This window comes from Ischnura elegans, chromosome 5 (genome assembly GCF_921293095.1).
Source record: "Ischnura elegans chromosome 5, ioIscEleg1.1, whole genome shotgun sequence".
In the NCBI taxonomy this organism is placed as follows: domain Eukaryota; kingdom Metazoa; phylum Arthropoda; class Insecta; order Odonata; family Coenagrionidae; genus Ischnura; species Ischnura elegans.
This window is the reverse complement of record NC_060250.1, coordinates 8,640,836-8,665,039: the sequence shown is the minus strand read 5'-3', so window position 1 is coordinate 8,665,039 and position 24,204 is coordinate 8,640,836. Positions and strand designations below refer to the sequence as shown.

The window sequence follows — 24,204 nt, the reverse complement described above, 5'->3', positions numbered from 1 at the left end:
GGATTATTTATCCCGTTAGTATAAACTGTTAATCCCACGGAAGTAATGCCCTTGTAAAAGAGGGCATTCCTCCAAAATAAGAGTGTCTTTACAGCTGAGAATGTAATCGTTGAAGCTAAGAGGCAAATTTTTAGGACTTACATTTGGAGCTCGTATTTAGATGACAGAGAGACATAGGCAATGACAGCAGCAGAGAAAGGAGCTTTCCTTCGTTAAGTGATGAAAGATGATGTCAACCTTTCACGGTAGATGGTTTGGGTAAATTCTTCTCGTATGTCACACAGGTGGTCTATGTTGGCCCACTCATCGCTTGAGTCCTTCTCTGGCATTCTTCGGACTGAATTGGAGAGAAGTGCGGCATCACACCTCAGCGCTGACGATAAATTTACACAACACTCTCGGGGGTATTCGTTGAGTTCTACTTGGAGAATCAAGGAATGTTGGAGCATGTTAAAAAAAAACTAGCACTCAAGCCCCTTTTAAGCAGTTAACATCAATCATATGACTGTTGTGACTGCATTGGACTCGGAAATAAATTCATTAGTTTGTTTATCGGTTGTCAATCACAGGCGCAAATGCCCGAAAACATATTCCTCATTAATTCAATTCAATTCATCAAAAATTACTACTCACTGGCACTATTGTTGAAAAGAACGAAATTTAGTGAATTTGACGTTTTTAACGCAATCACTCCAAAATACTATAATCTTTGAAGAAAATTGAGTGACATAATAAAAAACTTTGTTTTTTCACTCACTTAATCGTTCAAATTACACCTCCCAATCTCAAATTTTTAAAAGGGGGAATATATAAACCTTTGCATGATCCCCATATTCTCTTTCAAAGCCTTCATTTGTTTTTAGTGAAAGGGCCAACTTAAGGGCCTTCAAACGCCGCGGCGTTGCTATATAGGCATTACGTGAATTGGGAATACTAAAGATCTCCCTGGCAAATTTCGTTTCAATCGTTACAGCAGCTGTTGAGTGATTTAGCAACAGTCACACGGACAGACACCACTCAATTTTTATATATTAGTGTGAAAACATGATAAGTTACTGCCGCAACCCCTACTAGGTTTACGCCACACGTCAACGTGCAATGAAGACGCATCTAGATCGATTGCAACACAGGTCGTCCGCTTTCGTCAACCCGCCTCCCTCCGTGCCTGGCGGTGTCTCCATCACTGTCCGTCCAATCTTCCCTTTTGTGGAATTCTGGTCAGAGGACGAACGGATGGAGGAAAAAGCCATCGTGGATTATCTCCCGGAGCATCAAGTGACATCCGCGTATCCTCACCGAAAGCGTGTGCCTGCCGCATGGTCCTCTGATGGATGGCTCTTCCTAAAAAGGACTACTAAGCAATGTATCAGGTCGCCCCTCGCTTGCGTCAATAAAATTCGCATATCCATCGTAGGAAAAAATGTTAACTGTAAATTCACATGAAAAATGTTTCAATTAATTTAACACTTGTTGAGACTGAAGATAGCCTATTAATTATAGCAGATTAAAGATATAGTTTTTGGTCATAGAATTAAAATCCAAAATAAACAATCAGGCACACTAAACGAGGTATAATCGTGGCTTTTACAGCACATAAAATTAATTTTTGGTAGAATAATTTACTAAAACCTGATGTTTTCACCAATTTTTGCAATCTTAAACGTTAGACTCATTATTTCCTTAAAAAAAAGATTTTGTCAACCGCTCGAATGGTGGAATGAAGTGAATCAAGAATACAGTCCCGTGTGTACTTTCTGAGCATACTCGATAATAAATATTAAACATCATTTTTTCGGCGATAACAATGACTTAACAGTTGTTACCGTGTTCTTAGCTCGTAAAATTTAAGAGTTAAAAATCTTTTAAACGAATTAGTCTCGGATTCGCTATATTTTCGGAAGCTTTGTTCCACGTTTAGATAGGTTGAGCAAACATGAGCTTGAATTTGTGACTATGAGCTGTCCGTCAGTGGTTTTCAATTGTCTTTCTACTTTCATAAAAACCTTTAACAGCATTAAAATCCGACCCACGCAGGTAAAAAATCAATTTAATACCTGCTTTAGCACTCCCTTTCAAAATAGCGCGTCCAACAGAAAAATTCAGCCAAAAATTATTATATTATATATTATAAATCCCACAATATTGGATAAATCAAATCTTTACTAACAATTTAAATTTTGAACTGTGGTAAACAAAACTCCTAAATAAGACTTTTCACAAAAAATTAGGAAATATTTCATCAATTTTGACGCCATATTGGATTCGCCATTTTGATTTTCATTGTTTCAAATATAATATTTTTATTGAGCATACAAATTTATTACGCGTTCCAAATTTGATTCAAATACGACCAGATCTCTAATGTTGGCCTGCCTAGTTGTCGAGGGTTAGATAATGCTCCACTATGAGCTGTGCCTACTTCACCCTTATTGTCCATCGCTGTCCACTCTTTCTTTCTCACGAGGGATGCAGAGAATAAAGTGGATTGCCTCTCGGAACCTGGCGTAACAGCAGCCGCACACATAGCCGCTCTGACTGAGAGTGGACCGAACGAATCTGATGGATGGCTTTTCATGGACCGAGTAGTACGTATGTAGTCATTCGCCCGGCGCGCGTCCAACACACGTCCTTATGCCCCACACGTGTGAACTATCATCGAGGGAGACGTAAGAGATGCCCGTCATCCATCTCGCACGGCGCGCCTCCTCTACACGGCAATGATATTCTGACGAATTCGCAAAGGGCCGATCAGCACGGTACAGTCGAGCAGACAATGCACAGCTGTCAGCGGGACACCTCGCAGTCTATATTCGTTGACATCCTTTGAGACCATAGGATGTGATGAGGAGCATTCATTTGCATCTACAGACTTCCGCGCAAGCTGCCTCAAAAGGCGTGTGGCAGGGGGTGTTAGGTAACCAGCCATTAACAAAAGAGGAGAAGGAAGAAAAGTATATGCCTCTACTGAGTCCAACCTGGCATTTACTAAAGTAATTTATTGCACGGGGGAAAGCAAATTCCTAAACCTATCCTTTTGTCAAAATATCTCTCCAAAAATGCAATGCTTGGATTTCGGAAGTCCTGAAAACGATGGGCGAGTTACTTGTCCAAACGTTTGAAGGAGATATGGTGGACCCGACCCGGTGCAAGACCCGAAAAATCTTCACTGCAATTGTTCGCCGGGAAAGAAAGCCATACATTACATCAAAGGGAATGTGTTTACAAGTCGAAATATCATCATTGTATCACCATAATACCATTAAAAAATGGCGGATAAAAAAGATTGTTTACGCGATAGAAAAGTACACAAAGCAAACTCGAACGACAGCACATTCATTACTAAAAACGATTTTTAAAAACCGTAGACACAAATGTTTGAATAGTGTTCTTGTACAGGCTAACGGCTGATATCCTAAAACCTCCCGCCAGATGCATAAGTGGCAGCTTGCAATGTAGCATGTAGATGTAGATAAATATATCCTCACAGGTTGGTCAATTATCACTGTTTTTTTTTGTTTCCTCATATTTCATACTAACTTACAATGAAGTCATATTATCGATAAAAAATGGTCATGACACTGGATAATTCGGAATTGAAAGCCTCAATTCATTATGTCTCTTTGCACAAAAAATATGTGACTACCTAGAAATATGGTCACTTTGCAGAAAAAATCAATGGTCACTTTCTTTTTTGTGAGAAAAATTTGAACATTTGATAGAAAACTTCAAAAAAAGCTAAGGATAAAATTGGATAAAGCCTGTGGACCCATGATAAAACCTATAGAAAACAGTCATTCGCTTGTCCCATGCACCTCCATTGCTTTATCTCCACACGTGAAATCTAATTGAGCGACCACGCGTAGATGTGCTTGCCTGCCACTTCGCACGCGGCACCTCCAATGACCAATTCACAAAGGGCAGATTCACATCCCAGCAGGCAGAATCCGTCCGTTGGACAACTCATCAGCACAGCCTGGATGCATCAAAGTCCTTTGCCACAAACACACACGATTGCATTCCACGGTGGCAACAACTTTGGCAATTTCTTGAGGCCCTCATTTAAAAAGAAATGCGTTCGCGATTGCGTGAATAAAAACAAATACTTTTCACAGATGTTATTAATAACTTTTAAGTCAGAATGAACAACATCCAACGAGATTTAATCTAAATAATGAAACTTCGCACAAGATTTTCACTTAATTTTTCATTTAATATACGGAGGAGTACGGTGTGAGAATTAATCAGAAGAAGACCAAGGTTATGAGGATCTGTAAAGCATCGCAAGCTAAGAATTTGAGACTCACGGTAGGAGTAGGTGGGGAAAAACGTGAGCAGGTAGAGAAATTCAACTATTTGGTCAACACATTAAAGAAAAACGGATAAAGCAGTAAGGATAATAGCAAGAGAATTGCGCTAGCAAAGGAGGCGCCCATGAAGAGGAAGGAGCTTATGAGAGGATGGTTTTGTAAGAGTCTAAATTAAATGTTAGTGAAGAGTCAGATTTGGAGCGAAGCGCTTTACGGTGCGGAAACATGGACATGAGGAGGGAGGACGAGAGAAGAGTGGAGGCACTCGAGATGTGGGTGTGGAGAAGAATGGAGAAAGTGAAGTGGACGGAGAGGAGAAGGAACGACAAAGTGCTGGACATGGTGGGTGAGGAGAGGCAGCTTTTAGATGAGATACGGAGGAGACAGATGGCGAAAGTACTGATTGGGGAGGGGATGCTGAAAACAGTGTAATAGAGGGAAGAATGTTAGGTAAACGAGGGAGAGGAAGGAAGAGAATAGGGTCTTAAATTAACAGGAAATGGAGTAAGCCTTATTTTGAATTGAAGAGGGAGGGGAGACTGTCAGAGTACTTCTGAAAGACTCCAAACACATCTACCTTAATGGGTAGAATGCTTGAATAATTATGGTTTGACATGTTCCATCCGACAGCGAACATATATTATAATACCCGATAATGGACAAAATTGGTCATACATTACAGAAAAATCGTTTACTCAGTTTAGTTCTCAAATCAACCAAGAATTTTCACAGCGACGGTGCCGAAAGTATCCAATTTTGAATATATAATTTAGGTTAAAGAGAATGAGAACGATTTTATGCTGAAATATTTTTGGGTAAGACTTTTTCAAGATTCATGAGCCCACTGTGGTGATTTATTCATCACGATTAAACTTCAACTACTGCATTATTTATTTATTTAATTATTTCAGAACCAAAATCGGCATAAACGCCTTTACATTGGCTGTTGTCAATAAATAAATAACAGCTTAAAGACAAAACAGCAAATAAAAAACCAACAGAAAGCAAAATTTTTATGCATTAGAAGGGTATTATGGATTAGACTGTGATGAATTGTTTAGATGGCATTTTAGGGAGGATTTGTAAAAAGTGGTTAAGGAAAAGATGTCCAGGTAAGGAATTTTTGAAGCCAAGGAGTTAATGAAGGAGGGAATTCGGTAGAAAAGAGAGCTTTGAGAGATGGAAAGAAGGAATCGCGGAATGTGAAGCAGATAGTCATTACATAAGGGGCGAGGAGGAACATGAAAACGGAAAAGAGGGAGAATTTCGTTTGTCCAGAGAGAACCGCTAAAGATTCTAAGCAGAAACATGATAGAAGACACGGCGACTAGTTATGTTAGAGATCCTGAGGGAGGAAAGGATAGCGTCACGGGCGTAATATCCGAGAGTGGGGTTTCGGTGGCGGGCTACAGCAAAAAATAAGTTTGCTAATAACGGTAGTAGGGCAGTAAACGGTAGTAAGGTAATTAAGTAAGGTAAGTAAAGTAATTACAAGTTTTAATGAGTTTTAGAGACTTAAGCCATGATCATTACATATTTCTTGTAGCACTGATCAACACTTTTATTACATTTAGACGAAGACCACAGTAATTTCCTATTAATAAAATATTGTGAATTTAGAAAATATATCCAAGGAAGCCTATTTTTCGTAGACGCCGTTCGTTGAGGTTAAATAATAAGAAAATAATTTATACTTTTATTAACGAAATAAATAGTGTTTATTGGGTCAATCTCCGTAACGGAGTGGATTTTAATATCCTCTAAGGACAATCAGCCATATCGATACAATATATGTATCGATCATTTTAGGTGGATTCAATTAACGCTAGAACCTAAGGGTATCAGATTTTGAAAAAAAAAATCTTTACGCCTGTTTATTTACCCCAAACTTGATACCCTGAGACCGTCTTGCGATAAAAATTTCGAGGGGCTCATACTCATCTTAATTTATCAATTTTTTGGCGAAAAAACGTTGCGCAAAAAAATAAACCTCTTAAAAATAATATTTAAGCTTTCACAAATTTTAAGGGCATGCTTTTCCTAACAGTAAATTTAGTATCCAGCCACACTATTTACGAGGCTTACATGATGTCACACAAGCATTGACAGCTAGTTAAGACCACGAATTCTAGTAGGTAAATTAAATCGTTACGTCTAAGCGTCACACACATCAGGTAATGGCATGCTTGCATCTAGAGTAGTTATGAAATATTCTGGAAGGCAGGGACGCCGAAAACATAAAAGCTTCAAATGGAAGCGAAGAGTGGCGCTTACGTGGCAATCATGCTCTTGGAAGGAATGGCTATATTGAGCGGCGAACCCACGCGTTGTCTCCTTTGCCCTCCAATAGAGCACTCGTATATTTCTCCACAGGACTTATAGTGCACAAACATTTGCCTATTTCACCATTAAGCGCTCTCCGGGAGCGTCAAAGAGCTTGCGCCTCAAGGAATCCAATATCAACACATTGTCATGCATTATGTATCGCGGACTTCGGAGCGTAAACTCAAAGGGCCTTCTCCAATTCCCTCATACACGACAATATCACCTCTTTTAAGGCGACTCACTATACTAAGGCGAACCATATTAATATCCCTTTCCGCAGTTAATACTTGGCATCCAAAGTGTTCACCATACATTCGCAGGAATTTATCCCGGGTTCTCCACTGGGTAAGTTTTTCCATAGCCGACGTTTCGATCGCTTCTGTATTTCGACTCCAATTCGGATGACGTCACAGATTTAGCTAAACACGACCATGGTAGTTCAACAATTGACCTCCTACGGTACGGATCACCTACCAATAGCGACTCTTAATTAAAGGTCACACTTCCACGGGAACGGATTATTTCAATCGTGTCGTCGTTGTTGCCTCAAGCAATATGTGACTCAATGAACGATTCACTTAAAGACCCAACAGCTCTCCGAATGTGATCATTTTCATTTGGAAATACAGAAAAACATCCCGAGTGCTCGATCCCATTTTTGGTTCATTTGGTTCATTAGTATTTGCTTTGGATCACGTAGCGTCGGTGCTCTCTCCTTGAATTGGAATTCGCACTGCCACCTGACCTCCTGCCAGTGATAAGCGAGACGATGAGAAGCGTCAGCTGGAGACTCGCCTGTCTTGATGAGGATGCGCCAGTCGAGCAGCGAAACGTCGACTGAGGAATAGCCTGAACCGGTGGAGAACCCGAGAAGGAATCCTACAACTATTTCGTCGGGAAAAACTGCAATTTTATCTCATTAAATTCTTAGAAATGGATTGATTTGTGCATTCATTCCGACGGTGTTTCCACAAATTTTCACCGAGCAAAATCCATGATTTTCCACACCAATATATACGAGGGATATATTGTAGATAGCAATGATCATTGATCAATGCGTAGAGAAAATAGACTACCTACATTTCCATGAATTTAACGAAATGCCTCGACACAATCATTACCTACAGCTTTTATACAGAGAAGGTAGTAGTACCAAGAAACTGAGCTCAGTTTAAACATAGGCCAAGTACTTGCAAGTAACTACCTTATGGTTACTGCTACTTTTAAAATTTGTTTGAAGTACCAAAGACGATTTTTAAAGTTTATACATAGCTACATTTACAGGGTTATTCAAAGTCACTTTTCGGATTTTTTAAAAACATCACACGAGGTATACACGCCACAATCAAATGAGTTTTGCCAAACTACAATATTTAAATATATATCTTATTCATATTTCTCCCTCAATATACAACTTTCTATAAACGAATAAAGCTTTTTACTTTTCAATCCCAACCGTAACAAAAGGGAAAGAGAAATATCAGACACCTTAAGTAACTTCCAGGCGTAAGACAGTGAGAGACAGGTTGAAGTTTACGATTTAAAAAAATATATACCTTTTTAAACAAAAAAAACAGAACAACTTGAACGTTATAATATTACTCAGCAAAAATTTGGGAATAAAAACAAAAGCAAAGCTGCTACAATATAGTTAACAAAAACAGCAGCATAAATTCAGCGCAATTACTATATATCAAGTTCCCCGATTTGAATTAATAATTTCTTTGTTTAAATGAAATGAAATGCGAGAATTTTCGACATGGAATACACATTAGGAGAGAAGCTGTACATTTTTTGTGCCCCAAATAAAAATTGATCTTCCATACAAATAAATTTCCTTCGACCCCAATAATGTGGGTTTCGTAAACCTCATGGAATTTTTAGTTACGCCCAAAAAAATTAAAAAATAATACCTCAGTAAAAAATACTTCAGTGAAACCTGCCCTGCTAAGACGGCCCACGGAAAGAAAATGGATGAGGCAGAGATATACATCTACATAATACCCCGCAAGCCGCCTAAAAGGCATGTGGCAGGGGGTGTAAGGGCACCAGCCGTTTACAGATAAAAAATGAAGCGCTTCAACGAAGTTGGAACCATTTATTAAAGTCCTTTATGGTTCGGGGAAAAAAACGAATTCCCATATATTTATATATCCGCTCGACAAAACACCTCTCTTAATTTATCGCTTCTATCGGACCTAGAGATATAGTGTGGCTCTAATATTATGCTCTCTGTGTCGCTCTTAAAGATATCCATTCTCAATTGTTCAAGCAATCTAAGCCTAGCGCGAAGCCTCCGAGTCTCCAGCGGCGTCCAGGCTAATTCGCTTAACATCTGGGTAACGCTGCCTGTACGCCCGTTGCAGTTTTGACGAAACGCGCAGCCTTCCTTTATATCTTTTTCAGTTTGCGGATTAAGTCAGTTTCTGCACCGGATCCCATACGCTCGCTGCATATTCAAGGTGCGGTCGGACTATTGCGAAATAGCACCTTTCTTTTACTTTCTCATCCGAAAATCTTCCCGCAATACGCTTGACGAATCCGACGAGATGAAAATGCTTAGATGGAAAAAGATGAAGAGATGGGAATAAGACAATGAAGGAGAGTGTAGAAGTGGTTGAAAGCTCACGTAAGGTGCAAGAGGGAACGATGCGATGGATGGGTCATATTTAAAAAAGGGACGAGGAGTGTGTGGGGATCAGAATTCAAAATTTGCAGATAGGAGGGAAGAGAATGAGGGGAATACTAACGGGAAGATTGTGTGGAGAATGATTTGAGGGAGAAAGAAGGGTTTGAATGAAAGGGATGGATGCCATTGAGTGGCCTGGAAGCAACTACAAGAAACAGCGACCTCAAACGGGAATTTTTCTGTAGAGAAAGAAAGAAGAATTGAATGTCTACCTTAGTAGTGTTAAATCTAAATATGCATGGTGCCTTATTTCACATTCATTTGTTCTGGGCACGTAAATAAAAAGACATACAAACGTCAAAATCGGGACTGTTGACCACTTCATCCTGAGTGTTTCATTCTAAGGGTTCACCGATCTCGTTCGCCGATCATTTCCTCATGAATATATCCTTCACACTCACTATCAGCCGAGCCGTTGCATCCCAAATAATCAGAGAGTGATGGTGCGTATTGTTACGTAAGTCGTCCTAAAAAATAGCGCTTCGATTTCCACGTTTGCCTCTGGCGACTCTATTAAAAGATACGTGGAATAACGGATGAGGCCATTGAAGCGCATCCCGCTTACGGAAAGTTCCAGAAGGTCAAAATGCCGGCTGAGTCACTTGGTCTGATGTCCACTTTGATCTCTGGATTTATTTCCGATCGGGAGAGGAACGATCGTTTGATATGCGCGCCACCTCTGCTCCGCGTGCATTGGAAATAAAAAGCGATCGTAAAACGGTCCTTAATCGCGACCAACGAGTGGTGAAGAGAACCTTCGAGAGTATTCCGTGCGTTCGACAGGGGTTTCGCCGCAATATTTCAAACCCATTTCAACTTTTCTCCATATGGAATTCGAAGCTTGTGACTAAAATCGCAATAGAGTATTTCAGAGGGGTTGCAATTAAATTCATTGCAGGGGGTGTGAGTTCACCAATAGCATTTGGCAGTATGGCTAACGCACTAGAGAACCCAGAAATAAACTATCTGATGATACTCTTACAGCATTTACCGTAAAAGGAGGCTCTATACTGTTGTTCACTTAGCTTGACGAGGAGCAACTATTAAATGAGTATCATGCGGTGATCAACCATCAATCATTCGATCATTACTCCATCTCGAGTCCTATGAGTACTTTTCATCTTTTATCTCGCCTGAGTTTATTAAAATAAAAGTGATATTTTGCCGGACGGTTAGGTTTATAAATTCGCTTTTCCTCTGCATGACAAGTTTTTAAATTATTAAAATGTTAATATGATGCATGAATTTCAGAGTTATTGTAAGCAAAATGTAGTTCCTCACGAAATAAATGAGTCTGCAATTTAGTTTATCCAGTGACATCCAGTGTCCCACAAAGTACCGTATTTGCCCTACTTTTCGGTGTTTGAGTACATTTATGACCGCTGCTTACGAATCAGCAATAATATACTTTTTACTTACAAGAGTACATCAAAAGACAGGTGGGGTAATAATAAGTAGTCAAATCATTCCAATGTGCACATTCTTTTCATTTTTGTAGTTAGCTGATGACCTAACACGCCACAAGCCAATGGAGGCTTGGAGGGTAGTGTGTGGATGAGTGATCGTGCCTCAGTTATCATATTACATAATACTACACCAGCCAACATATGTAAGCCTACTCTTAAGCCATGAATGAAGATTTTATATAAATCCTCGGCTATTGTCCTCCATGAGTAATTGAACTCACATTGCCTGCGATGCGATTCTGCGTCGACAATCAAATTGAGTACTATACGTATGCAGATATCCGCACTTTCATTATACTTACGCATATTATTGCTCTCTCCAGCAAAATCTTAAATTGGAATCTTAAAACTTTCGGTGGCACTACATCAGATCAGAACGGTTTTAGAAGTATGTATTTCTAATATTTTTATTTCAAATTATATATTTTGCTGAGAAAAATAGAAGTTTTTTAAAATTATCCTATGAGCACTGTTTTATCATTTTGATAACTTCTAGTTTGAACTTTAAGCTCACTTTAACTTTTAAAGTCAATTAGCTAAGCAATTAAGTCATTATTTTTCTCTTTATTAGCAAGGAATTAGATTTTTTTAAAAGAAAATCAAGATAAAGGATCAAACAACCTTTTCGGTGAAGCAATTCTTCGCTTTTCAAATTATTTCCAGGTTTCGATGCTTTGAAAGGAAGGAATCGGGCGGATGGAAGGTATATTAGTAAATTAAAGTCCAAATAACTACAAAAAATAATTTCAAGGGTGAACGTTAACATTCGCTGACTCGCAATTTTTATCAGATTTTCCACAAGGAACGAATTTCCGCGTACAGGTCTTGAGGGATTACAATATCGTGTGTGGGCTTATTCTCTTCCCTTGCCTAACCCTATTACCTATCACCACCATTTCTATTGCAGAGTTCAATATTATCGGCTGCCATTGAGTGGTGTAACCTCTTGAAATAATCCGATTATCTTATCCAACCCCGCGAACTCATCATGCATCGCACGTCTGGACCACATTCATATGAAATTCGGCGAAGCTGTAGTGACTTAAGCTAAACTATCTTCTTAGAATATATCCCGAGGGGGCGACGAATAATATATAGTTCTCCAGAGGAAACCGTCTGCTTTTAAGACATATTAATTCATTCTATTTCACGTGTATTTCCATCTTTTATTATTCCAACGGCATGAGTACGGTCGTGTCTCGTGATACAAAATTCCACGTGGTCACAAGAGAATGAGCGAGTCTTCCATCTGCATTTCTTCTCTGCAAGTCCGGAAGATGCCACCGTTGAAATGTTTTCAGGACCCGAATGCGTTAACCTTTTTTGTTTTGTTTCTCTTTCATACACCTTCTTCGAAACGTGTTTGCCACGCTTCTCAGCATTCATAAGATCGCGAGAAGACGAGGCACTTTTAGGCACCTACGTGGGAATTCGTTTATTTTTTTCAGCGGCAGGCCTCTCCATCGGCCCTCCATTGGTTTATTCATGTCTGCTGCTGCTGCTGCTGAAAGGAGCATAATTGAGTGCTTTAATCAGCCCCGGGTCCAAGTTACCCGTGGCTATGTATAGAATCGGGAGGGCGGTAATGGGGTACGAACAAGGTGAAGTGATTTGAATGGCGGCAGTAGAGTAGAGGGCGGCAGTGTGTGTGTAATGCATGCGCGTGTGTGTTTCCGAAAACAGTAACGTAGGATTCTCTCGAAAATCTAACTAAAACTAACGGAAAATAGCGGTATCTATATTTTTGGAACTCTACCACAGCCGACAATAAATCAAAATTTGTGAACGAGTCCACCTATCATAGCAGATTTTCAAAATTCTACGTAATTTATGGCATCGAGTTAATTAGAACACAAGGAAGCTATTTTTAAAATAATTTGAAATAATTTGGTAATCTGGAAATATTGATGAATACCTGAAGTAGTAAAAATTCTTAAAGGGAAATAAATCAAGGAATTTATCATTGCCCCATCACTTATACTTCAAATTGATAAATATAGCCAGTTTTTTCCTCAAAAACTTCGTGTTCAAACCTAAGGAATCGAGGATTCACCAATGCAATTTCAAGATAACTAGACAATTTATTCCACCATTTTATAAAATTTTAACATTTCTATATTAAATTCAATCGATAAAAAATCGATAATTTTGAATTCCAGACAAATAACCACAAGAACACATTCCAAATTCGCCCGCTATATGCAACACTAAGCCACATAAATAAGATAATAGCTAGTTATTTATATTATGATGAATTTAAAATTACTGCTACCGCAATGAGGTCATAATGTAACATATCTTTAACCCATTTTGGTGTAATTTTTTATGAGAACTTAAATCATTGCATATCATTTTTGTAAATGTAGTCAAGCAATTATGGTTGGTTTTCATGCAGCATTTAAAGACTACTCTTTCCCCCTCCCTCCTCTCCCTTCATGGACTTCCCTCTATAATACATAACAAGGCCTACTCTCTTTAATTATATATAAAAAAAAAGAACTACTACTTTCCATTTTAAAACCCTATACTCTTCCTTCTTCTCTCTCGTTGACCAAATATTCTTCCCTCTGTAACACTATTTTCAACATCCCCTCCCCGCTAAGTACTCCCTCCATCCATACCTTCTGTCTCCTCCATATCTCATCTAAAAGCTACCTCTCCTCACCCACCTTGTCCAGCACTCCGTCGTTCCTTCTCCTCTCTGTCCACTTTACCTTCTCCATAGTTCTTTACACCCACATATAGAACGCCTCGAGTTTTCTTTCGTTCTCCTCACTAAAGAGCTCCACAACACACTCCAGCAACAAAAAATATGTATAAAAAAACAAATAATCGCACAGACTGTAAGCCGAGGTGCATAGAGCACATGGACCGGAGCTTCCGATTCGCAGGATTACTGGTTTTTGTGTGATTGTGTATTGCTAATCAATTTATAGCAGGTCAGGATGGGCCTGAAGAGAAAAAACATTAAATAACTAGGAGCAGAGATGGACTGAGTCGTTTTTTTTTCAAAGATTTGATCTTCATGGCTAAATCACTGGGATGACTCAATCAACTTGTTGATCAACTCCTAGCGCGCTGCCTCCGAGTGTCCCACGGCCGGCCATAGCTCAAGTTCCCACGTTAAGAATTTCTTCACCGCATCCCATGTGCTCGCTGCATATTCGTGGTTTGGCCGGACAAGTGCCTAATTGCACCTGCTTCATTTTGTCATCCGAAAACTTACCCACAACACGTCTGACGAATCTTAGCATCGTCAACGCTCTTCCAAAAATATTTCCTCACGAGTGTTTCCCGTAATAGGTTTGAATTTTTCGTAACTTCTACAATCTACATACTTCACTTCATCTCACTCCTTTATCCTAATTCCTCGAAGTCCTCCGCAAGAAATGTATTGCGTGCATTTGCTCATATTTAGCTCTGGTCTCCACTCTTCGCTTAACCCATTCGGATTCGGATTCGATTCGGATTTCAAAGTTCAAATATTCTCTAAATTCGCGGTAGCCTGCGTCGTCATAAAATAAACAAGTTTTGCCGCTAACTCGTGAGCGGTGGTCATTCACATACACAATGAAGGAAATGGGGTCCGATTGCGCTTCTTTGTTGGTTATTTATTATAGTTTGAATAACATAACCCAAAATTCGTATCTTAGAAGTATCTTATGAATATTTTATTTTTACATTATCGTAAGTCACGTAAAATGAAGCGCAAGTGCGTAGGTATATATACCTATTCCTCCAATTAAAGCGTGCATAATCAGTTTTTATTTATGGTTCATTTAAAATAAAAATAATGGAATACCAACAGTACTTTTCCAGACTTCATAATGTGAAATTACTTGCGAAAAGGAAAAGAATTTTCAGGTGATAGGGTCTTTCCTGTTACCTGTCTCCTATAATCGAAGCCGCAAACGTTTAACGGCCATGCATTTTAAGTGAACTGTATGTATTTTGTAAATAAAAGTCACGCACGGAGATCCACGGCAGAAAGGGAGAGGTGGAAAAAAATACATTGAATGCTAACGAATGGAATTGAGATTTTTAAGGCTTCGATTACGTGCCCACCAGAAAAAATATACACTAGAGGGCGGAAATGAATACGAGAAAGGCCACAGATATATACAATAGATTGGCAGTGCCTATGCTTTCCTCACGGTGGCGCTGAAGCCGGCCGGCAGAAGAATTTTGCGCAACTAGCCATCTTGCTTTCACCGACCGTTACTCATGTGCCATTAACACACATGTATTTGAGAGGCTACTTTTTCTGCTTTTGGAGCTTTTTAAAAGAAGAATGGTGAACCACTGCGTTATGTGGGGGTGCACATTTAAGTATACTACGAGGGAAAATTTTCCTGGGGGCGAAAATGTGTCTCTACACGCGTAAATAATAGATATAAGGAAAGCATGGTTTGCGTTCAGTAATGTCTCCGCTTCCATCTCACAGAGCATGAAAATATTTTCCAATGCCTTTTTTTGTACGTATCGCCACGAAATTTATATCACGTGAAGTGCAGGTTATGCTCTACCTTTTTAAATTTATTGTTGGCAAAATTCACATAGTTGTAGAAATAGCATCATGAAACTGTGACACGTTATTTTTGCTGAATTGCAAATTGTTCTCGAAAACAAATTCTAAAGGTGTGTGACGGAAGCGGATATTTACCGGAGTTTCTGAAAGCGATATCATTTCAAATGCAGTAGCTTCATATCTCTAGGATCGGTAATTAATAACATGTGCATTCTCTGTCTCGGTGTCTGTGTTTTGATGATGGAATCATCATGATGTTTTCAGTTGTGTTTTCTGTGTTTACCAAGAAAAGACTTTCTCCAGTTTCCATTATGTCATGTACTTTCCGCTGTTGCATCATTACATTGTATCGGAATTTTATTTCCGTTGTAGTATTATTATTTATTTAGATATGTAGAGCGTGTATTATGAACCTTTAACTCTATCTGGAAACTTAACGAATTTCTTTCAAAAGCATAAGTTTTGACTTTTTTAATATCTATTGAGTGAAATTCCGAGAAACTGAACGCCTAAATAATGGTTTGCATGTGCTCGCGGTGAAATGACGCGGTCACATTCATTATAATTCAACCTTTCCATGTAGTACTTATCAGGTATTTGATCATTTTGTGGCTTCTATATAGAACATGGTGTCTGTTATAATCACTTATCCCGGTAAGATAGAAATTCTAATTAAAAACGTACCCCCTCATGATGTAAGATTTATATTATAGTCTGCTTCCCCTTCGAATATTATAACAACATGAAACTGATTATTGATGATAATGGATCAAATCGTTGAGTTTTTTAAGCCAATAGCTTCTTTTCAGGGGAAATCCAAAACACTGCCTATATAAAATAATGTAAATTATATTTCTGATGCTTAAGGATAGGAATTCAATCGCATTGACTATTTACGACCTCAGAAAAGCATTTTACAGCACCAAGCAGCATGCCTTGCTCAGAAAGTTAGATCATAATGGGTTTAAATAGGTTGAATCAAATTTAATTACGTAATATTTTTGGCCCGATTACTTATGGCAGTGAAAGGTTAGGTAGCATTGCTTCTACGTTTTTCGTCTAATTGACAACTCTAACTGAGCAACAACTCTTTGACAACAAAAATACAGTAAGTGGAAGCATCAAACCTTTGGAATTTTCGAATTATTTTGTTTGAATAGTATGACAATGTCGCAGGGTGAACAATACCATGTATTCACGATTGTAGGCTACCTTTCCTACACTAGCAGACGACGTAGTTAACCATTTTCCCCATCTGCTATGCCCCTTCTACATTTGGGGCACAATATTTTTTTTCGAGATAACTCATGCATTTGGATTACAATTCCATAATATTGAGCAGGAACCGAATTAGTATTAATCTTAGCTCAGCTTATATTACCAATTTCATAACTTAGTCACGGTTATGTTCCGCTCAAAGATTGGTTAATTTACCACGTAAGTGTCACGATCGGTCCCTTTCTTTTTAATTGGATACATCTTAAACGAAAATGACAACGTTTTCTATAGTTCATAGCCTTAATCAATGCGCCATTATCTTTCACAATGTAATTTTCCCCCAGTTCCCTACTTACGCAAACGCATAGGTCGGTGAAAGCAACATGGCCGCCAGCAGAAAGGCATGGCTTCACCCCCCCCCCCCACTCCCACTGCCAATCTATTGTATATATCTGTGAGAAAGGCTGTGAGAATGTCCCGTTGTGTTTACAACAAAATGAATAATTGAAGAGCGGCGGATACGAATCGGCCGATTATTTAATGGAGGCGAGAGTAGAGCTCATTCAGATTCGTCGACGACTAAAAACGCTCCGCAATTCTGGACAGAGCTAAAAACCTCCTCGGAATCTCTCCAGAATAGCTCAGTACTTTCTATTCTCTGATATCTTAAGTTCGGACTGTTCTTTGTGATTAAGATAGTATGCAATGGAAAGCTCGCTAAGGTGATTATCAGCAATAAGTACTCCAGAGCGAAATTAGCTCTGATATTAAAAAAGTGACATCAGGTGTCCCGCAAGGAACCGTAACCGGTCCCCTTTTCGTTCATCGCGTACGTAACTGGCCTTTAATTCCGAATTAGCAGTAAAATACTTGTTTATTTGCCGAAGACAATGTCATCTATCACGAAGTTTGTGAATTATTTCGGAGTTAGAAATTCTTTCATCGGACCCAAACACCATACGTGCGTGGAAGCGTTCCACAGCTTTTTCACGAATAAGGCTGGGAGCCGCAAGAGACACTGAGGCATTGCGATCTCCTGACACGGCTTGAGAAATAAAGCGGAAATAAAACAATTCATTTCATCATGCGGAAGTCACATTTACCGGCGTGATTCGTCAAAAAGCTTCTAGGAGCTAAATGGAAGCGTTATAGAGTATATATACGAATTAGGCTAGTCTTAAAATACTCGGAATCCACGTGCAATACTTAGAATGCTCCAGCAATTAAGAATAAATGTTGCTTGGGATAACACGGAGGACATCAAGTTAGAACCTCTCTTAATTTTCCAAGTCCGACACAATCAATAAATTAAGAGAGATATTTTGCCGAAAGGATGCGTAATAGGAACTCTGTTTCTCCCGAGCAACAGATCAATTTTATTTGTACATGTCATGCACGCGTAGGTTCCTCCTTTTCTTTCTTGCATTTAAATTATTTTAATTTTGTAATCGGCTGCTGTCCTTGCACTACCCGCCAAACACCTTTTGAGGCGTCTAACACGCCTGGGTAATCTGTAGATGTAGATGAGGCTTAAAACAATTAATTAGCGCATTTAATATCATGGTTCCACTGTTTCCACATGGTTCCGTGGGTACATATGACACAATAAAAACAAATAATAGAAAGAAAACTTCCTATAAACACGTCATAATTTTTCTGGTAACCAGGGGTGAAATGGTTACATTACAATCAAATCAAGCAAAATAAGCATTTCAAGTAGTTTCCGAATATTTTGCGACAAGCCTAATTCGTATATATACTCTATTACTCTTTTTTTTAGCTCCTGGCAGTTATTTGACGAATAACGTCGGTTAACGTGACTGCCTCAGTGATCACGCGGTCACTGAGCCCAACAAAGCAAAACACCCTTAAAAAACTGAAAGAAAATATTTACGTGTTTTACAAAGATCCAAACGAATCAGTTCTATTTAAAAATTGAATGTAACAGTATTTTCGGTTATTCTGATTTATGAGTCATTACACCCACAATTACATTATTATCTATCGTAAAAGCTAATATCCTTTCAACGCTTAGACATTTCTCAAACTTTTTTATGAGACAAACTTGTTTTATTATTATTTTTCTTTTTTGAGGCAAACTTGCGACCTGAGTGTAAATTTAAAGAACATACAGGCAAAATCCCCTTAAAAATGCAATAAAACACTAACGTATCTTGTTTCTTAAGCGTAGATGGGGTGATCACTGTCATTGTCTCCGATAATAATTATAATACTTTCCTCCAGCCTTTTGCTCAGTTATTTGCGAAGTATCAAATGGCAATGGGAACGTTGATTTATGGAAATATTCAAATGGAACACTTTGGTTATTTAATTGTTTCATCATCAAAAACCCGAAAGATTAAAAAGTAACACGATGCTAGCATAAATTGATTGCTGACAGCGGAATTGCTAATTACCGCACACTAGAGAAATCATTCATCAAGTGGGCAATGAAACTTACATCTCAATAATTTAAAGCAAATTTTAAAAAATCAAAACAAAGACATCTTCTCCATTGAATTCAAACAGTATTTTTGTAATGCAATGGTAAATTTTCTAGCAAATATTTTATACGCTATACAAAAATCAGTAATGAAAGTTTTATTGAAAAAATGCGAAGAATAGTTTCGCGAAATCAAAATAATAATAATTTTTATGAGAATAAAGTTAATATCTTAACGGATGAACGCGCAGTTCCACCGGTGATAAACAATGAGATATTATTTGATTACATCAGGCAACCGATTGATGCATCATAACGGCATTTGAAGGTAGTGTTTAGCATATAACACCGAATATTCTCTATGGAAACGTACTTCTTCGAACATCACAGAAATCGCAAGTAAGAACTATTTAGTGAAGGCATTTACTAGGGAATGAGGCAATAATTGAATAAAAGATAAGGATATTATTAAAAAGTGAAAATCGTACACCTGATGGTGTCATCTAATATTTCTTACATGTAGAAGGAGGGTAAAATCCAATTTTAAAATAAAACGAATAACACCGCTCGACCTTTCGTATTCAACCAACTGTGAAGGTTTCTATAATATATCTAAATCATCTCTGATATAAAAACTTTCATCCTTATGGAGTACCGATAGAGTCTCTTTTATAAAATATATTTTTTCGCGTTCAAATCGTAAATAAAACCGTAAAGCCTTATAAACTGATTATCGATATTTCAGGTACATGTGAAGTATAAATTATGCTGGTTTTGCGCAATCAGTTTCCGTCTAAAATGGAATTCAAATTTACAATGGCCATGATAGAGATGAATTTGATCCGGGGCAAAAAAAATTAACTTCGATACATAAATAAGGCGAATATTATTAGTACAGCAACTTTGAGACTCCGCCGAGGATCTTTCGATTAGAATTACGCTCCAAATATGAGTATGGATTAGCATAGAGTGGTTCACTTCACTGAATTTCAGTGTTAGTCCTACTTTTAACTCTCCTACTTCATTCCCCCAAAAGATGAAACAAATACTAACACAAGTTTTTTGGCGAATAAATATACATTACGTCGAATAGAGGGGATTAGTGGAATCAAAATTAAGAGTGTTAAATTTAAATACACAAGGAAAATATACTACTGGTTCCGAATAAGACAAATCCTCCACATTTTAATGACGTTCTAGGAAATGTCTAGTAACATTCCTTCATAATCCCTCTGAAACTATCAAATGTTTTGCTTTCACCGAAGACAGCTTGTCGAGTGCTTTTTTACACCATGAAAGTGTTATTGCAGTAAATGTTCTGGGACGCAAAGGAGGAATATGGTCCTATAACCGCTCCTGAGAAATAAAGAGTTTTTACGCTGTATCAGAGAGTCCAAAGGATTAATTAGTCCGTACAGCGAAGTCGGATGTTACAATACCCACGTAGTTACATTAACCCACTAATGAAACATTCTAGGCGACTAATGGGAAATTGCATAATTCCTAACACAGCTTCGTTGACTCCAGAACTTCCGTCTCACTCTCGCCATAAATAAAGTCATCTCCCGCACCGTAAGCCCTATGCTACGAATCAGTAACTTTAAGGAATCGGCATGAGTACAATACCTTGGCTAAAACGAGCTATTTTCCTATAAATGACTTCGTTAATCTTATTTTAGGGACATAATTATATTTGTCTTCGAAAGACGTGACCTAAATTTCGATACCAAAATGAGCTCCAAACAATTTCAACTCATAACTGGAACCAATATCATTAACTTTTAAACCAATAATAACAAGTTTCTCCTAAAAAAATCACATTTCTTCAATTATTAAAAAAAATCTTCACACTTAACTTCATAAGGAGGGTCCTAAATTCTAAATTGAGTCTAATTACCTATTTCCGACCTAGAAAAGACATCACTACCATCGATTTTTCAACCTATCTAAAGGGTGCTCCAAAAACACCGGCCCTGAAGTTAAAGTGCCATAACTATTCAAAATTTAATCCATTTTGGTTGAACGACAATGCATGCTAAGGGAGGGGAAATGCACACGTTTCAAGAAAAGAACTCTTTCAATGAAAAGGGCGCATATGAATATCGTGTTGGCGTAACTTCTCACAGAAAAATGAGAGAAAAATAGACACTTAAGGATGAATGCCAAGAAAATACTCTTGGAATAATTTTTAAAAATTACAAAAATATATCTAGTTTTGATATTCAACAATTTTCAGAATATAAACAAATTACGTCGGGTCATTAGGGGTTTTTAGATTCATTTCACCCTGATAATGCCACCAGTATGTATCGCAGAATTTTTCCCAGGCAGTTTGTTGTTTACTCCTTGTTGCAAGGTCATTATTTTCATGACACACCGTGTATTTCATGGCCATATCTTCGCAATCGCAACACTGCGTCCGCTCAATTTTGATCGCACACTTCATAGTACTCGACGAACCTCACGATAGCTGGCGGAAAGGTAAGGAAGCAAACTAATTTTAAAATGTTTACTCACCAGCCTGTGTGCCGCACTCTCGACCGCAGTAATGAATACTCCTCCGTCCGGAAAATCGCCGAGACCTTCTTCCTTCCGTCTTGAACACAAATCCGGCCGAGCTAGTCCACAGGCGATCTCTCCTTCCGTGTGATGTGGAACGAGGTGACTTGATCAGCCACTGCAGACAAGTAGAAGACAACAAGGTCCGTGAGTGAAGTGGAGAGAGAAGTAGCACTTTCGGCGAACAGTCGATGACGAAGTGACACTTGCAATCACTCAGAGAGACAGTGACGGGTTCATTCGTTCTTCTCGAGGAATAAGTCACTCCTGGTCACGTTTTGTAATCGACACGAACGACAATTTTATTTGAGAGGAAATAGAGAAGGAATCGCTCAGAGAGGAGGGGAAACTGCGTGCCGCATGCAAGGGGTGAGAGTGGATTGATAAGGAGAATAAGCGGTATAAGGATATCTCTAAAGGGTTCAGCGTCGGCGATGATCAACTCGACACCAAGCACAGCACAGCAAGCACGCTGCCCAAACTCTCCGAATTACCACGCGGCCGCGTGTGTACGCACTCACCAAGTCGCGTGTACGGCAAGGGTCGTGACGTGCACCCGTGCGATTTCGAGTGAGCGCGTGGGGTGACGTACGCCCTCTCGACCAATGGCGTGAGCCCGCGCGCTCGCAACAATCGCCGGACGGGACGCGTGGAGAGGAGGGACGCGGCTGAACCGAACGATGGTCCGAGACGAACTGAGGGCGACGGCGGCGTTTGTGAATAGGGTCGAAGAGGGAGGGGGTGGAGGGGAGGTGGGTGTCTCCGGCGGAGGGGAAGGGGCGGCAGATGAGATGAGCATCCCCACGGAAGAGGGAGGGAGCGAAGGGCGACATGCGATATTGAGACAAATCGGTGCGCTGCAGAAGAACTCTCCTCGAGTGGCATCGAAACGCGATATTCCGGGGCGATAAATCACTTAACGATAAAAAAAACAGAGCCATGTAAAACGCAAAGGCCGGCGTACAGAAAAATAGCAATAAATTGAAATTCAACATTCACGTAATACAGTGAGCGTGGTAGTCCAGTGGGTTGAGCATTTGGCTGCTGACCAAGGGGTCCCGGGTTCAGATCTCGGGTAAAGCCATCTGGTTGTCTCCGGACACCCAATTTCAAAATCCTCGACGTAAGAGGTGGTCCAGGAAGAGGAATTGAACCCCTTACCCTAAATTTAAAAAAACATTTTTCTTGGATAACAATATTTTCAAGAAATGTCCCTGTATGTCGTCATTTTAATTTTTTAAACCACTCTTTGCCAATTTTTCGGAATTAAACGAATTCCATGAATGAAGGAGGGCTATGATCGCATGTGGGCACAACAATTACGCCACTATAGCTTAGTGAACGAAATCGAAACAATTTTAGGAGGGGTAATCCATGGAATTTTTAAATTGGTACATTACTATTACTACTTATTATTTGGACGAAACCCCAAACACTTAGAGCAAGTTGAATAAACATAATAATCTAACTTAAAAAACACTAGCATGTGTCTCTATGATGTGAAATCCATTCAATTCCGAAACATGGGCTAAGAATGATTTCATAAAAATAACAACCTACACTTGATATTTTAATGAATGCATATATCAAGACGTCGGAGGAGAAAGATATGGTAATTATTTAATTGAAATATACTTTGTTTGTCAATGGAGGTTGGTCAATATCTCCAAAATATTAACAGTAGTTGAAGTTTTGAGGTGAGTAAAAACATTTCACAGTCTTGTCTTAGAGTATGTAAAATTCTCGAGAAAAATATAATTTCCGAAACGTGGGAAAGAGAACTGGTTGATTTTTTAAATACTCACATACCCCAAGTAACACCAACATATATCTTGATACTGTCGCACTTCGATTGAGCTGTCGGGTTTCAAGGCAACGGCTCCTGCGTAGCCCTGAAGTTCACTGATTCAGATCCCGCCTGAATGCCTTTCCACCTGCTATGCTATCACTCCTTGTCATCGTACCCCTAGCTAATGTTTATGAGGAATTATTGGAACAAATTTTGCGATTTTAAAAAAATTGAAATGATACTCATGAACATGAGGGAGCTAATAAGAGGATCGCTATGTAAGAGTTTAAAGAAAAAGTTAAAGTGAAGATTCTGACCTGGAGTGTGCAGCTTCCTGGTGCGGAAACGTGGACACTAAGGAAGGAGGAAGAGAGAGGACTAAAGGGGCTTGAGATGTGGGTGTGGAGAAGAATGGAGAAGGTGAAGTGGAGAGAGGGGCAGAGGAACTACAAATTGCTGGGCATGGTGGGTGAGGAGAGGCAGTTTCTAGATGAGAGACAGAAGGTATGGATGGGGCGAGTACTGAGCGAGGAGGGGATGATGAAAACAGTGTTATCAGAGGGTAGATGGGAAGAAAGAGAAAGGAAGAGCATAGGAGTTTTACATAGAGTGAAAGGGAGCCCATGATGAGAGGTGAAACCATCAGACTGCTTCTAATATACTCCACTCAAACCTACCTTAACCGGTGGAATACTTAAATAATGATCTTAATCACAAATAACAGTCCGAACCTACGAGATCAGAGAAAGACCTCCAGACCCTTCCAGAAAAGTCGTCTACTTTTCTGGAGAGGTCCTGAGAAGGCTGCAGCTCTTTAAGCTTTTTCCAGAATTGTGGAGCGTTTTCGTATTGGTTGTCTTCGAATCTGAATGAGCTCTCG

At 39.1% G+C, this 24,204-nt stretch overlaps 1 protein-coding gene across 1 annotated transcript in view; it reads right to left on the bottom strand.

Annotated features, from left to right (window-relative positions):
• The window catches only part of LOC124158484, a 384,878-nt gene extending 362,670 nt beyond the window's left edge, over window positions 1-22,208 (bottom strand). Inside the window, exon 1 of the mRNA XM_046533608.1 lies at window positions 21,494-22,208. The gene's annotated coding sequence lies outside the window, so the exon portion shown is untranslated. The remainder of the gene's footprint in view (window positions 1-21,493) is intronic.
• Window positions 22,209-24,204: the final 1,996 nt, after the last annotated feature.